Raw genomic sequence first — 14,540 nt, forward strand, 5'->3', positions numbered from 1 at the left:
CAAAAAAAACTGGGAATATCCTAAATGCCCTTTAATGAGTGAATGGCTAAGAAAAACATAGTATACCCTTTCAGGGGATCATTACTCAGTGATACAAAGGAGCACATTATCAATACACTCAACAACATGGATGAAGCTCAAAGACATTCTGCCAAGTGAAAGCAACCAGTCTCACAAGGTTACATATGTAAGGTTCCATTTACATAATATTCTGGAAAAGGCAACACAATAGAGATGAAGACCTAATCAGTAGTTGCTAGAGGTTAGGGATGGGGGCAATTTTACTACCAGAGCTAAACAAGAGAATTCAGAGCCAGTAATAGAACTGATCTATTCTTATTGGGGTGGTGGTTGTACACATCTATACATGTGTTAAAATTCATAGAACTATACACATACACATACATACATTTTACTCTTTGTAAATAAAAAGGATACGTCTATTGAAGATGCATGCTCAAATGTTTAAAATGTTAAAGATGCACCATCAAAGAGTTTGGAAGTGGTTTGGAGTGGAAGCAGACCCCTCATTTTACAGTTGGAGAAACTGAGGCCAGAATGTGAAAGTAACTTAAGGCCAAAAAAAGTGTGAAGCAACCATAAGAGTGTATTTTCTTTTGGGAACTCTTTGCTGCCTGCCTTTCTCAACGCAAGCCTACCCAGCCAGGTTTAATTTGGCCTCTTTTTCTCAAGGCAGTTTCTAAATCCAGAGTTTTCTGTAAGACAGAATAGAATCATAGTTATATGTGCAAGTTAAAATCTGTATGTATCAAAAACCTACATATGCTATTTTATAAAGTGTGCCGTCGGCATGATCCCAGCTCCTGGTGGACAGACATAGGGCTGTTAGGGAAGATGTATACAGGATGCCAGAGACTGCAAAACAAGCAAATAAATGGGTGGGCCCTGGATCTAGACCACTTGTGTCTGAATCCAGGCTGTGCTACATACTAGCACATGTGAGACCCTGGATACACGGCTTAGTTTTCCTCCATCTCACCATCTGTAAAATGCACCCCAATTTTATGTACTAGTAAGAGATTTTTAAAAACCTTGCCAGCCATTATAGTGTGACACAGAACTTATCTTGGATTATAAGATGTTAAAGTGTGATTTTATTTTATTTTTTTAGAGAAGCGTATCTTAGAACTGGAGATATATGGTAATATTGTTCCACTGAGTTGTTTTGATGATGAAATAAAAGTTGTTAAAATTAATGCCTGGCACATAGTTCTCAATTAATGGTCATTAGCTATTATTAGGATTATTGTTGTTGTTATTATTACCACTACTACTATTACTATTTTAAGAAAGGAATAGCGGAACTTGTATTGTAATAAATTGTTAAATGCCCCTCCCCCTCCATCCTGCCTTCTGCAAGCTCCACCCTCTTTGCTGTTGATTTTTCAGGCTTGGGCACAGGCAAACGCAGAATGTGTGGACGTCACCAGAGGAAAAACGTGAGAAACACTTACCACTTCTCAATTCTCGTTAGAGAAAAACCACAACTACACTCTGCATGTTATGTTGACAAGGTTGTTTCTTGCATTGGCACATACACTTGTTCCCACAAGATGAGGGAGTCAGAGCGGGAACTTGAACTGAGTGGTGTGTGTGTCAATCCTACACTGAGGGACAGGGGACAGGAAGCTGCGTGTAAGGTGGTGAGACCATGGACCCAGCCTGCATTTCTGGCTTTGCTGCTTGCCTGCCATGACATGTGGCTCGATGCCATTTCAGTTTTAGTTTCTTCTCTGTGAGACAGAAATAATTACTACTTTATAGCCACTGAGAAGTATACATAAATTCAGGTTCCAGTTGGGTTAAAGGACTGGAAAACTCAACCTGGCTGCAAAGGGAAGCTAGTTAGCCACGTGATTTGTTTCCTTATTATTTATATTTTTATTCAAGTTCCTGACTTGTAGGAAGGAGTAGTATATAGGGGGATACCCCAGACATGTTTCCAGGGCCATTCTTTTCCCTTTCCTCTCCTCTCCTCTCCTCTCCTCTCCTCTCCTCTCCTCTCCTCTCCTCTCCTCTCCTCTCCTCTCCTCTTTTCTTTCTTTCTCTTTCTTTCTTTCTTTCTTTCTTTCTTTCTTTCTTTCTTTCTTTCTTTCTTTCTTTCTTTCTTTCTTTCTCTTTTAGAATGAGAGAGAGGGGGGTAGAGGGGCAGAGGGAGAGAAAGAATCTTAAGCAGGTTTCATGCCCAGCACTGAGCCCAACCTGAAGCTCAATTTCACAACCCTGAGATCATGACTTGAGCCAAAATCAAGAGTCAGATGCTTAATTGACAGCCACCCCAGGCCCCCTCAGGGTCATTCTTATTGGGATGCTGGGCCCAACTCAAATTCTTTTGTGTGCTTGGATCCTTCACCCAAACCTTGTTGTTCAGGAACTACCTGGTTAAAAGGCTACAAGGAGCTTTGGGAGAACTGTCAGTGATAGACAGAAAAAGGATTAAAAATGAAATATTATTTAGGGAGTCAATATAGAAAGAAATTTCCTGAGAGGGACTCAGTGCCAGGTACTGTACCTATCTGTAATACAATATTTATTGTTATTCTGGAGAGGGGTTGTTACAAACTCCTTGTTACAGTTGAATAAACCATTTGAGAGGGAGGTGATACGCCCAAGATTCTATAAATGAAGTCCCTGAGCTTCCAGGCTGGATGCCACCCCCCACCCTCCCACCCTTACCCCTGTTGTGCTGTAATGAAGTGACAGCCACTTATTGCCAGCCCATTCCAACTGCCCAGGTGACAGTGCTGAAGCTTCTTAATGAGAACTACTGGTCTTCTAAGCACCAGCTAAAGAGCCTTTCTTCCTTTTGTTCTTTCATTTAACACCTATCCATTGAGAGCCTCAGCTATGCTCTAGAGTACCCCAGGGAATTGGACACACAGCCCTGAATCAGGAAATTCACAGAGTAATGGGAAAGACCACAAGTAGACCCAGGTTTCACGTGGCCCAAAACTTAAACAACTTTTATAAGCCCTCTTTAGGAAAAAGAATATAAAATTAGCTAAAGGCTTTTGCAAGGAGCAAGGGAGGACCCTAAAGTTTAAGCTGTATTAGCTTCCCTGCAAGGGGAAGCCAACAAGCAGACCTACATTGACAGTGACATGTATTCAGGGCTAATGGGGGCTCAGAGGAGTCTCTTGGAAGAAATGCCAGCTAAGCTGCGACACCCCACCTCTGGATGGGCCACGGAGTCCTGGCAGAGGGAATAACAGGGCACAGCATCCAGCTGATGGAAAAAAATCTGCCACAGTTCTCAGGGAGCGAGAAGAAAAGCATCTTTTCTCCTCTTTTCCCTAACCCCCAAGACACCAGGGTCCCTCCCAAAGTGCAGGGCCCTGAGTTGGCACATCCTAGAGGTTAACAGGACTAGCCGTAGGCAGGGCTTCTCTACCTTTCCTCCCAGCTGTTTGGGAAATCTTGGGTCCCAGGAGAAAGCCCTCCGGCTTGGTGTCTATGCTTCGAAGAACAGGAACCTGCATTGGCATTTGTAGGAATAAAGCAATCCAGAAGAAGCTTTCCATGCCAGAGGTTAACCAGAGGTGCAACAGGTTCCAAGAAAGAGAAGACAGGAGAAGGGAGGAAGGAGAAGTGGAGAGAGACTGACTTTCAAAATAAAATCCTACAGGGACGCCTGGATGGCTCAGTGGTTGAGCATCTGCCTTCAGCTCAGGTCCTGATCCTGGGGTCCTGGGATCGAGTCCTACATTGGGCTCCTTGTGGGGAGCTTGCTTCTGTCTCTGCCTATGTCTCTGCCTCTCTCTGTTTCTCTCATGAATAAATAAAGTATTTTTAGAAAAATAAAATCCTTCAGTGAAATAACTTGAGAGACATCTATCCTAACCCAGAGAAGGGTGAAGTTAGTACCTTCTCCAAAAGCAGGGTGCCCTAGTAGATGTGAGTTTCAAAGGTGGGGTTCTGAATACCTTATTTCCTCTCTGTGCAGCCAGACCTCGCCTGTTCCACCATGATGTGAATGCACCCTCACAGTCCCGGGCAGAGAGTGAATAGAATGACTTGCACATTGGAGCCCATGTCTCCATGCAACCCACCAGCTGGAGCAGCAGCCTGTGTCTTGCAAGACCATGAGGCATCCTTGGAGGGTCAGTTTCCCCAGAAAATTCCAGAACAGTCACCCATTAAGCCTTGACCTTTACACAGAAAAGGTTGGTAACATTAGTCATCATAGGAAAGCTCCTTCTAGGAAACCAGGGCCTGCTTTGGGCTCTGCTCCTGTGTGCACTTGAGTCCTCCACCTTCTCTGAGTTGCTTTTTCTTCTCAGTTACCCCATAGGTAAAATGGGAATAATGATACTTGCCCTGAACTTGTGGTTGAGAAGGGAGCAATAAAGGGGGAATGGATATAAAATCTCCCTAAAAAGTTCAGAGTACGGAATATTTTTACATTTGAAGTCTCTGCCTTGTGACTCACTCCACCTTCCAAGGTCATCTGGAGGAAGGACCTTGACCAAGTTCATTTGTGGGTTGAGAATGGACCCTTCTCCCAGGGAACAATAGGTGTTGTCTCCTGCCATATCACACCTGCACCAAACCTGAGAGCAACCTGGCATTGTAATGGGCAGGGGGGAGGTGCTGGAAAAGCATCCTCTCCGGGCACCTGTAGCTCAACACTGCTCTCTTTCTCCCGCTCATCACCCTTCTCTTGGCCCACACCTGCACCTGCACCTTTTCTTACAGCTGCAGGGTCTTCATAGCTCTTTTTCACACATCAAGTGGGAAAAGAATAAGGAAAACAGAGAAGGGATCAAATTTCCACTGATGGTTAACCCAAATGGAGCATCCTGATCTCCAGCAAAGGAGGAAAGGACCTAGTGGGAGCTGCTGCTCTCTGCTCACCTCTACTTCTTGGTTCTCTAATAGACTATGTTTCCCAACCTCCCTTGCAGGTATGTGTGGCCATGTGACTAAGTCATAGCCAGTGGAGTGTAGGTGACTTCACCCATAACAACCTTCCAGGCTCCATGCTCCAGGCTGTTCCATGATCTTTTCTCTTTGTGGATGGTTCCATTGGTTTCAGCCCCCAGAGTGACTGTGGAAGCCTGGAGAGACAGGGCCACCCTTTTGACCTGTTCACTCGTTCAGCACTGTTAGGTGAGTAAGAAATAAACATCTATTGTGTTTGAGCTTTTATACACTGGGAGCATACCTTTTGGAACGGTTAGCCTACCCTAATTCATACAGAGCAGAATAGCCCACAAGCCCTGCCCCTTCCAGGAAGCCCGTGCTCATCTCTTCCCCTTTTTCTGCCCCCTGCAGCTCTACCAATTGCTATTTAATGGAATGTTAACTAAAATTTAGTCTAGGGACTCGTGTCTTTATTTTATGACATACCTAGCAAAAAAGATGCTTAATAGTCACCAGATAGATCTTCCCCCCTGTGCATTTCATGGGCAATCCTGCCTCTGATATTCTATCACCATTCCATTTCCAATTTTCATCTTGCTCCCTTCTTGGGGGCTTCTCTTACCACTCCATGCCACAGTGATCTGTCCTCCTTTCAAAGTTCACTGCACCTACGGTCACCGAGACAACTTTTGCATTAAATGTCTTAACATTCTGCAGTGTAACTGTAAAATAATGATGCATTTAAGAGATGGGCAAGACCAAGTAGAGGAGAAAAACTCGAAGAGAGAAGTCAAGGAGGCAGGCAGAAAACTTTGGAGAGCTCAGACGTCATGGAAACCAAGGGAAGAGAGCATTTCAAGGAGGGAACAGTATCAGGTGGTACCAAAAGAGTGGTTAAGTATGCTGTGGACTCCACAGATGAGCTTGGCGGGGTGGAGACAATTGGTTCCCTCAACAAGAGGTGTCTCGGAGAGCCCCAGCATCTGTGCTCAGGCTTAGGTGGGATGGAGAGTAAGAAGAGGAGACAGGAAGCATATATAACTCTTAAGGAGTTGAGGGAGGAGAAGAGGTTTGAGAGGTGGCCAAGAGCAATGTGAGGTGAGGCAGAGTGTGAGATGGTTTTTAGGATGGGTGAGTCTAATGGGATGGGGAAGAATGGCGGGGTTGAGGGGGGCTGAGGGAGAGAATGAGAGGTGGCCAGCAGCAGAGTCCCCGAGAAGTCAGGCTGGGTCACAGGTCCAGGACACAGGCAGGGCCTTGGACTGGGGGGACCCACTGCCGTGACAACTGGTGGGATAGAGGAAGGACGCTCGTCCTTTCTTCCTTCCTAAGTGTTTGTTGGGTTAGGTGGCAGAAAGTCACGGGAGCCCTGGGCTGATGGTTCAGTGTTTTGTCAGAAAATGAAACCGGGTTATCTTCTGGAATGAGAGGAGCAGCCTCTGGGGGGGGCGGGGGGGGCAATTCTCTCCCACTCCCAATATTGCCCATTCTGGTGGTGGTGGGGGACAGTAGGGTTCCTTGACTCTCTCTCACAGCCCTACCTCAGCTTCAGGAGCTGACCTGCAGTTTGACATCAGGAAAAAGGTGAGGTGTGTCCCTGGGGCCCATCGGGAGGTAACAACATTCCTTTACCTTCAAGTTTTAACTTCTCTGAAACCTGGACTGCTTCTCCTTCATTGTTTTTCCTGAACCCAGCATGGATTTAACCGGCAAATGGATGGCCTATTGTCCTGATGCAGTGATAGGAACATAACTCTTCATTTTGAGAAGCTTAGTTGTTAAAAAATATATATATATATATTTTTAAGATTCAGCATGGTGTTTTCATAGGGCAGGTGCTCGCTGGCTGCATTTGTCTCCTGTTCATGATGGGCATGTGGATAAGGCCACTGGTCCCATGCCCTGTGGTCTGCCCCCAGACCTATCCCTTTAGCTGGTCAAGCAATCCCAGTGCTTCCAGCTTTGGGAGCCCGGCTGGGCGGCCTCGCATCCGCCAGAGGGCGCCGTCGGCTCGCGGAGGCCCTGGGCCGGGAGGTGCGGCCGCCGGGCTGCCCACGCGCCCGGGGACTAAAGCGCTTTATCACTGCGTCCTCGGTTGCGGCGCAGTGGAGCGAGCCAACCGTTGCCAAGGCGCTCATCTGTACAAGCAAGAGAGAGGCGAACAAGATTTGTGACACTCTTCTTATTTCAGAGTGTCATCCTTGTGACAAGTATTTATAGAGAGGGCTGTACCCAGTACGTCCAAGATCCTGGAGAGTAAGTACCCAGATGAGTCCTACTGCACCTCCAAACTTAAAGACCTTTTGGGGAAGTGGTACAATTAAGACAGGTCCCAAATAAATAGAAAACAAAACAAGACAAAACAAAACAAAACACTAGTTCAGGCAGAGGTCAAGACTATGAGGAGAAGCCAGGGGAAGTGGTTGGGAGGGTTTAGGGAGGAGGATCTATAGCTTCAGATAGAGGAATAAGGATTGGGACAGGGAGGGGTTAGGCCTTAAAAGAGAGAAGATTTGGGCACCTGGGTGGCTCAGTGGTTGAGCGTCTGCCTTTGGCTTAGGTTGTGATCCTGGGGTCCTGGGATTGAGTCTCACATCAGGGAGTCTCCCCGCAGGGAGCCTGCTTCTCCCTCTGCCTGTGTCTCTGCATCTCTCTCTCTCTGTATCTCTCATGAACAAATAAATAAGATCTTAAAAAAAAAAAGAAGAAGAAGAAGAAGAGAGAAGGATGCATCATATCTCGGTTGCAACAAAACCTGTGGGTTTAACTAGTTCAGATTGTACATCTGTTATACCTAAATGATTGTCATCGGTGACAAGAAGACAATATTCCCTGCCCTGGAGACTTCGCTCCTTACTCTTTAAAGGGAAATTAGAAGTAGAAATGGATTGACCAAATGTTCAGAATGGATTAGAGATATATAACCTAATCTGAACAGTCAGATAAAAAAGTGGTGGTGGTGGTGGTGGTGGCGGGGAGGCGCCTGGCTGGTTCAATAGCTAAGCAAGTGACTCTTGCTCACCAGGTCGTGGGTTTGAGCCCCACAATGGGCGTGGAGCCTACTTAAAATTAAAAATTAAAAAAAATGGTTTCACTGAACAGTAAGATCAGTTCTTCTGCTAGATGATGAGTTAGCCACCAGAGCCCACAGAAACAGCTGTTTACACTTGGTGCAGGTATCATAAAACTATATACCAAAGATGTATCTAATTGGTGTTAGGACACAAGACTCAAGAATACAGAAGTTGAGGAAGAATCAAGTCCTTTAGTTTTAAGGACTGTTTACACGTATCCCCAAAACCTAAGAAAGAACTCTGTGAATATCATAGTCCACCAAGAGTTATAATAAATCTCTAATATCCTATTGTGTTAAGGCCAGTTAAGTTTGGAACCAATTATTAAAACATCATGGACCTTTGATTTACAGAAATTTTGTTTCCAAGGCCTAAAAGTGTAATTGGAATTCTTATCATTAAATGACATTTCATTGGTTCTAATGTGACAGTGTAGGAAAACCAGTAAACTCCAACTAGGAAGCCTAAGAGTTGATTTGAGACCTCTAATTAATTCCTTCTATGGTTATTGTGAAAAATTCCCTTGTGTGGCAAGTCCATTAACTTCTCTACGTCTCAGTTTCCTCATTTCATAGAGGAATTTAATAAGAAAAAAGAATATCAAGAATCACACAGGTGATCTCCCAAATCTTGCAACATGTAACAAATAAGTATTAGTTCTATTGCGTCCAAATGCCCCCTTGCTGTGGATTTGGTTCTGAAGTCGCCTGTAGAACCTCCAGGTCCTGTGAGATGAAATGTTCTGTTCTGAGAGAAGGGGAGAGGGGCTGAGGTGGCTGCTGGTTCTGATAACAGGCTGGATTCTCTGTGTCATCTCCAGTCTTCTGCATGCCAGTGGCCCAGGGCCAAGGGGGATCAAACAGTTTCCCTCTGATTGTGATTGTTGTTACCTCTAAATTTCTTTTTCTTCTTTTTTTTTTAAGATTTTGTTTATTTATTCATGGGAGACACAGAGAGAGGCAGAGACATAGGCAGAGGGAGAGGCAGGCTCCCTGTGGGGAGCCCGATGTGGGACTCGATCGCAGGACCCCGGGATCTGCCCTGAGCCGAAGGCAGATGCTCAACCACCGAGCCACCCAGGCGTCCCCACCTCTAAATTTCTGTAGCACTTTCTGACTGTGCTTTTACCTATCATTTACTGTGTGCTGCCTTGAGTCATCTTTCTGCCCCTGATATTTGAGGACAGGGTCTATGGTGTTGTTCACTGTTCTTCACCAGATAGCTCAGTCTCCTCACCCCTGCACACAGGAGAACTTCCCAGTCCCGAAGTGGTTGGGGGTGAGAGGCCACATGACTGGTTCTAGCTAACAATCAGTGAGCAAAAGCGAGTGTCACTGAGCACATCCAGTGGACTAGTTAGGTGCCTGGATAAGACCCTCGAGAGGTTCTTTTGCTTGTCGCAAAAGACCACCTAAGTTCCAGATAGTGACTTATCATGCAGGAGGGAGAATGATACCAACGCAGAGCAGAGCTCCCAGCCAACCTGCCATGGACTTAGAGCAGCGTGAGGAGAAACCTGTTATTTTAAGACCATGGGATTTGGGACTGTTTATTACAGCAGTATGACGTGGCCCGTTCCGACTAATAAAGGGTCACTGTGTGTCATCATCTTTGCTTCTCCAGTGCTCCAAATGATGTGGGATTCAATACCAACTGCTAAATAAATGTCTGAACTGATCTTCCTATTTCCCCTGCTGGAATAGGAATCATCAGTTTATCTATTTGTCCTCCCTAGAGCACCTGCCCCAGGATTGGGAACATAACAGGTACGTAGCAAGGCCCATGGATTAATTTATATACTTAAAAGTCCCAAGATGCAGGCCACCTGGGTGACTCAGTGGGTTGACTTTGGCTCAGGTGGTGATCTCGGGGTCCTCAGACCAAGTCCTGTATCAGTCTCCCCACACAGCGAGGAGTCTGCTTGTCCCTCTCCCTCTGCCCTTCCCCCTGCTCGTGCACTCTCTAAATAAATAAGTAAATAAAATCTTTAAGAAAAAAAAATGTCCCAAAATGCAGCCCAACATCACCGCCAAAGATGTGGTACATGATGTTAGTTTCCAGACAATGCCTGAGGGAGTGGGATCCAGGGTCAAAGGAACTGAGGAGGGAGGAGCAGCAGGCCATCTCCTGCCTGCATCTGCCTTTAAGCTCTATGGGGTTACCTCTGATCCCTCCATCTCTTTGCAGATTGTGAGTGAAGTTTGGTCTCTGGGTCACTGCAACAGAGTTCAAAGCAGAGACAGGGCCAAAATAAGAAGACATGGCAGGCCAGACATAGATCCACAACAAGAGGAAGGACCTACGGTGGGGTTGGGAATGGGGCTGGAACTCGGGTGGGGCTAGGCCAGGCAGGGCCAACAGAACTCTGGAAGGTTTCCTGTGTCATTGCATGGCTGCATGTGCCATCAGATGGCCCAGGTGGTTGGATTCTGTTCCTCGTAGCATGTGTGGAATGGATGACGGTCCCTGACCAGGCTGACCTTAAGCAGAAGCCATTAACATTCTATAAATGGCAACCACCAGCACAGCAACAAAGACGTGAATATTGATATGCTAGTCTAAGGTTCTAGCATCCCCTCTCTGCTTCCTTTAACCCATCCAAACAATACCCACAGGCTGTCTTTTTTTATTAGAGTATATCATCTTAAGACGTGGATCTTCTATCTCTCTAACATCCCAAGGTGTCTTCTGGGGGGAAATTGCAAAAGATAAGTATATCCATCCCTGCACGATTGCTTTTTTAAGGTATTAACTCTGGTTATGCTATTCCCCACCTGAGAATGATCAGTGTCTCTGAAGGAAAAATTTCAAACTCATTTACAGGCTCCACAGAGTCTTTATGCCATCCAACCTACTGCACCTCCTCTTACTGCCTGCCAACTTGCCAGGCCCACCTGATGGCTACTCGTCCCAGACAGCCGTGCTCTGACCTACTTGGGCTCTGCATACTCTGTTCTCATTGCCTCCAGCACCGTTCCCTCTCCTCTTTGCCTACTGAAATGTCTAGGCCTGCTGGGGCCATGCCTTCCCCGGGCAAACTCCGGCAAGGGGTGAGCCTGCCTTTGTGCTCTCAGAGAGGCTGGTGCACCCCTATCTCTCTACTGCAGCACTTACCCTGTGGCCCTGAGGTCTCTAGTGCAATCGATCTTTTTCCCCACCAGCTTGATTTTCAAAGCACCTTCTTGGTCACCTTTGTTAAATTCTGAAATCATCGTTCTTCCTTTCCCTCTCCCAAAGATCACAAACTAGGCCATAGTTGGAATCCAAAGGGCATCTTACTCAATACCAATGCCAATCTCTGTCCTATCTTCCAGGACTGCATACAGGGGCCAAGAGAAGGATAGAGTAGGCAATAATTATTGATTGGGATTTTGCTTTCTAAACTTTGCCACCTATAAGGGCTTGTTTTTCTTTTCACGTGAATCTGGAGCAAAGGGTTATTTTAGACTCCTCCCCTCCCCAATCCTTCCCTTCAGGTAAATTTAAGGGTTTTCCTTAAAGAAGCTCACATCCCGCGTCTCCATGGTGATCCTGGAGCATACAGATTTATATTCTGCCAACTTCGAGAGTAAGAAGGTCAGAGATTTATTCAGAAATAAGGATGTAATAAGAGCAAGAGGTTAGGAATGTTTGTACCAGCATTTTCCCTTTTTATTTAAATATTCAGTACAACATAGGCAGTTTGTTTGGCCAGGTCATTCAACCTCTCCGCACCGCCCCCCGCCCCCCGCCTCCTTTTTAGACTTGTAATTAAAAGATGCACATGCACTTGTTGTGATGAGCATCCAGTGTTGTACAGAAGTGTGGAATCACTATATTGTACACCCGAAACTAAAATTACACTGTATGTTAACTAACTGGAATTGAAATAAAAACTTAAAAAATGGTTAAAACACACACAAAAAAGGAGGCCACCCTGGTGTTGGTCACATCTGAGAATCGCAGCTTGATTATTCACATGGTGTGACAACCTGCCAACCATACCCAGGTCACAGGGAAGTGGTATTAGAAGTTTGTAGGTTATTGGTTTTAAGAATGCCTAATCACTGAGATGGCAAATAGACCGTATTTATTTATGTATATCTGGGAAGTCTTGTCTGGGGAGGGGTGGAATATGACTATCACGCCAAAAGTTCAAGTTCAGCATGCCCTTAATTCTAAACTTATCGCCTGTGTAACACATTGAAGAGGAAGGATTTTGGCCAATGTTTTTCAATACTGTGTACTTCTCTGTTTGCATGATAATCTCAGAGACACAGAGTACGGAGAAGGTATGAAACACTCATGGATCCCTAAATTCATGAAATCCTTGCCTCTCTAGACTCCTCAACAGGGCTGGGGCTAGGGGGAAGCAAATGGAGCACTCATCGTCTCAGGTATTGCATTTCAGGGGCACCAATCAACTCAGTAACAAATGATATTTTAATGCAACATTTAGAATTATTTACATTTTGGATATGCTCATCCACTTTTATATTAATTTAGGTTCTTAAAAATATTGCATTAAGGTATTACTCATTTTGATTACTGTGCTTATTAGTAACCTTTAAATTTTGCCTCTCTGCCAAGTACTTCAGCTCTATGACTGGCTCTACTTCCCAAATGAATTTTCAGAAGATCTAGCCCTACTTGCCACTGCCTTCCATCACATGCCCCTTGAAGGAGGAAACAAGTTGAGAAAGAATCACGGAAAAAATTCTGATGATCAAAAACATGAAAATTAAACAGCAGCGCAACGTACACCCTTGCACTTTGTCCAGCCAACAGAGTTTAAAATACATCTCCTGCTGGTGGGAGTGACCACGTAAGGCATAACTTTCATATCCTGACTTTTTTTTAAAAAAAAGATTTTATTTATTTATTCATGAGAGACACACACACACACACAGAGAGGCAGAGACACAGGCAGAGGGAGAAGCAGGCCCCATGCAGGGAGTCCCATGTGGGACTGGATCCCCGGAACCTGGGATCACGACCTGGCCAAAGGCGGATGCCCAACAACTGAGCCCACCTAGGCGTCCCACATGCTGACTTTTTACACGGGAAGAGCTCTGCTGTCCCAAGACTGCATTTCAGCACTGCCTCCGCCGCTGCCCCATCCTACGGGCAGGCCGGGCAGGCCGGGGGAGACGACGGCATCAGGCAGGGCATTGGGAGAGGATCCCCTTGGGGCTTTCTGATCAGTTGTGCCACCCGTGTGCCGCGCTGGGGACCCAGCTGCTTCAGGGGCCGGCCTCCTTCCTCGCCTTTAATCCTCTTTTTAAACCTTTAAGCCACAGGCAACGGCAGCCTTTTCCGCTGAGAAAAATGTAATGGAGACACGGGCTTTAAATCCTGGTCCACGCTCAGCGGCCCCGCCGGACGGGGAAGCGCTCTCCGAGGATCGCGGTGCCCGCGCAGCCCCGGCGGGCCCGGGCGCACGGGGAGGCCGAGGCTCGCACCCTCGCAGCGCACCGGGCGGGGGACGGCCCCGCGCGCTCCCCTCCGCGCCCGGCCCCGCGGCGGCCGCAGCCAGGGCCGCGCCCAGGGCCTCCGGGCGCTCGTCCGCGGCCCCCGCGCGGGGCCGTCCCCCGCCCCGCCGCCTACCCCGGCCCGGCTCCCCGCGGAGGAAATTCTTCCCCGGCAGCCCGGGGCTCGCCTCACGTGACCGGCCGCCGCGGCTTCCAGCGAGAGTTTAAAGGTTACGGAGGAAATTAGCGCGGCCGCGGCCGCTCGGCCCCCGGAGGGCGCGCCCCCTCCCCCCGCGGCTCGGGCGGCCGCCGGCAGCGCCCCTCGGAGCCGCGTGCCCCGAAGAGGGCCCGGACGAGCCCCAGGGTCCATCTGCAGTCCCTTGGTGGCGGATAAACAAACGCGGACGGAGCCGAGGTCCTGTCCCAGGCTTTCACTTGTCAACAAGTTCCCGCGGCCCGGGAAGTCCGGGACGGGTCCCCCCGGGCCGACGGCGCCCCCCGGCCCCAGCAGGGGGAGGCCCGGAGGACGAGCCCCGCGCGCCCCTCCCCGCCCCCACCGCGGGGGAGCCCAGCGCCCCGGGCCCGCGGGACGGACCGACGGGCCAGCGCGCCCCAGCCCGGGGGCGGGGGCGGGGGCGGGGGCGGGGCCGGGGGCTCCCGGGTCTCCTCCCGCAGGCCGCGCCCCGCCCCCGCCCCGCCCCCGGGGTCTGCAGCCCCGCAGCCCCCGCTCGGTCGCGGCGCCCCGGGGAGAGGCGCGGGCCGCGGGCCTCCGGGCGGGGAGCGCGGGCGGGGAGCGCAGACCCGGCGTCCGCAGCCCGCAGCCGCCCCCCGGCCCCGCCGGCGCCCCCGCCCGCGCCGCGACCCGGCGGGCTCGCCCTCTCCCCGGCGGCCTCTCCTCGGCTCACTTTTCCCGTATTGCTCCCCCAACAGGCAAAACTTTCTATTTCCCCAAACACAGGAGCGCGCGCGCGTGCACACACACACACACACACACACACACACACACACACACACACTGACGTCTTTTGCGCATTTCCTGCATTAGAGGGAGGGAGACGGGCTCGCACACCGACGGAGGGAGAGGACACCGAGGCGGAGCGCGGGCGGGCGGCGAGCGAGCGGCAGCCGAGAG

The 14,540-nt window shown here is 48.6% G+C and overlaps 1 long non-coding RNA gene across 1 annotated transcript; it reads left to right on the forward strand.

The window, feature by feature from the left end:
• Window positions 1–1,408: 1,408 nt before the first annotated feature.
• On the forward strand, window positions 1,409–6,773 carry LOC121491134. The gene is made up of 4 exons (XR_005987883.1): window positions 1,409–1,460; window positions 3,965–4,121; window positions 4,926–5,130; window positions 6,420–6,773. It is a non-coding gene; the product is annotated as an uncharacterized LOC121491134 (long non-coding RNA).
• Window positions 6,774–14,540: the final 7,767 nt, after the last annotated feature.

Source organism: Vulpes lagopus, chromosome 5 (assembly GCF_018345385.1).
Source record: "Vulpes lagopus strain Blue_001 chromosome 5, ASM1834538v1, whole genome shotgun sequence".
In the NCBI taxonomy this organism is placed as follows: domain Eukaryota; kingdom Metazoa; phylum Chordata; class Mammalia; order Carnivora; family Canidae; genus Vulpes; species Vulpes lagopus.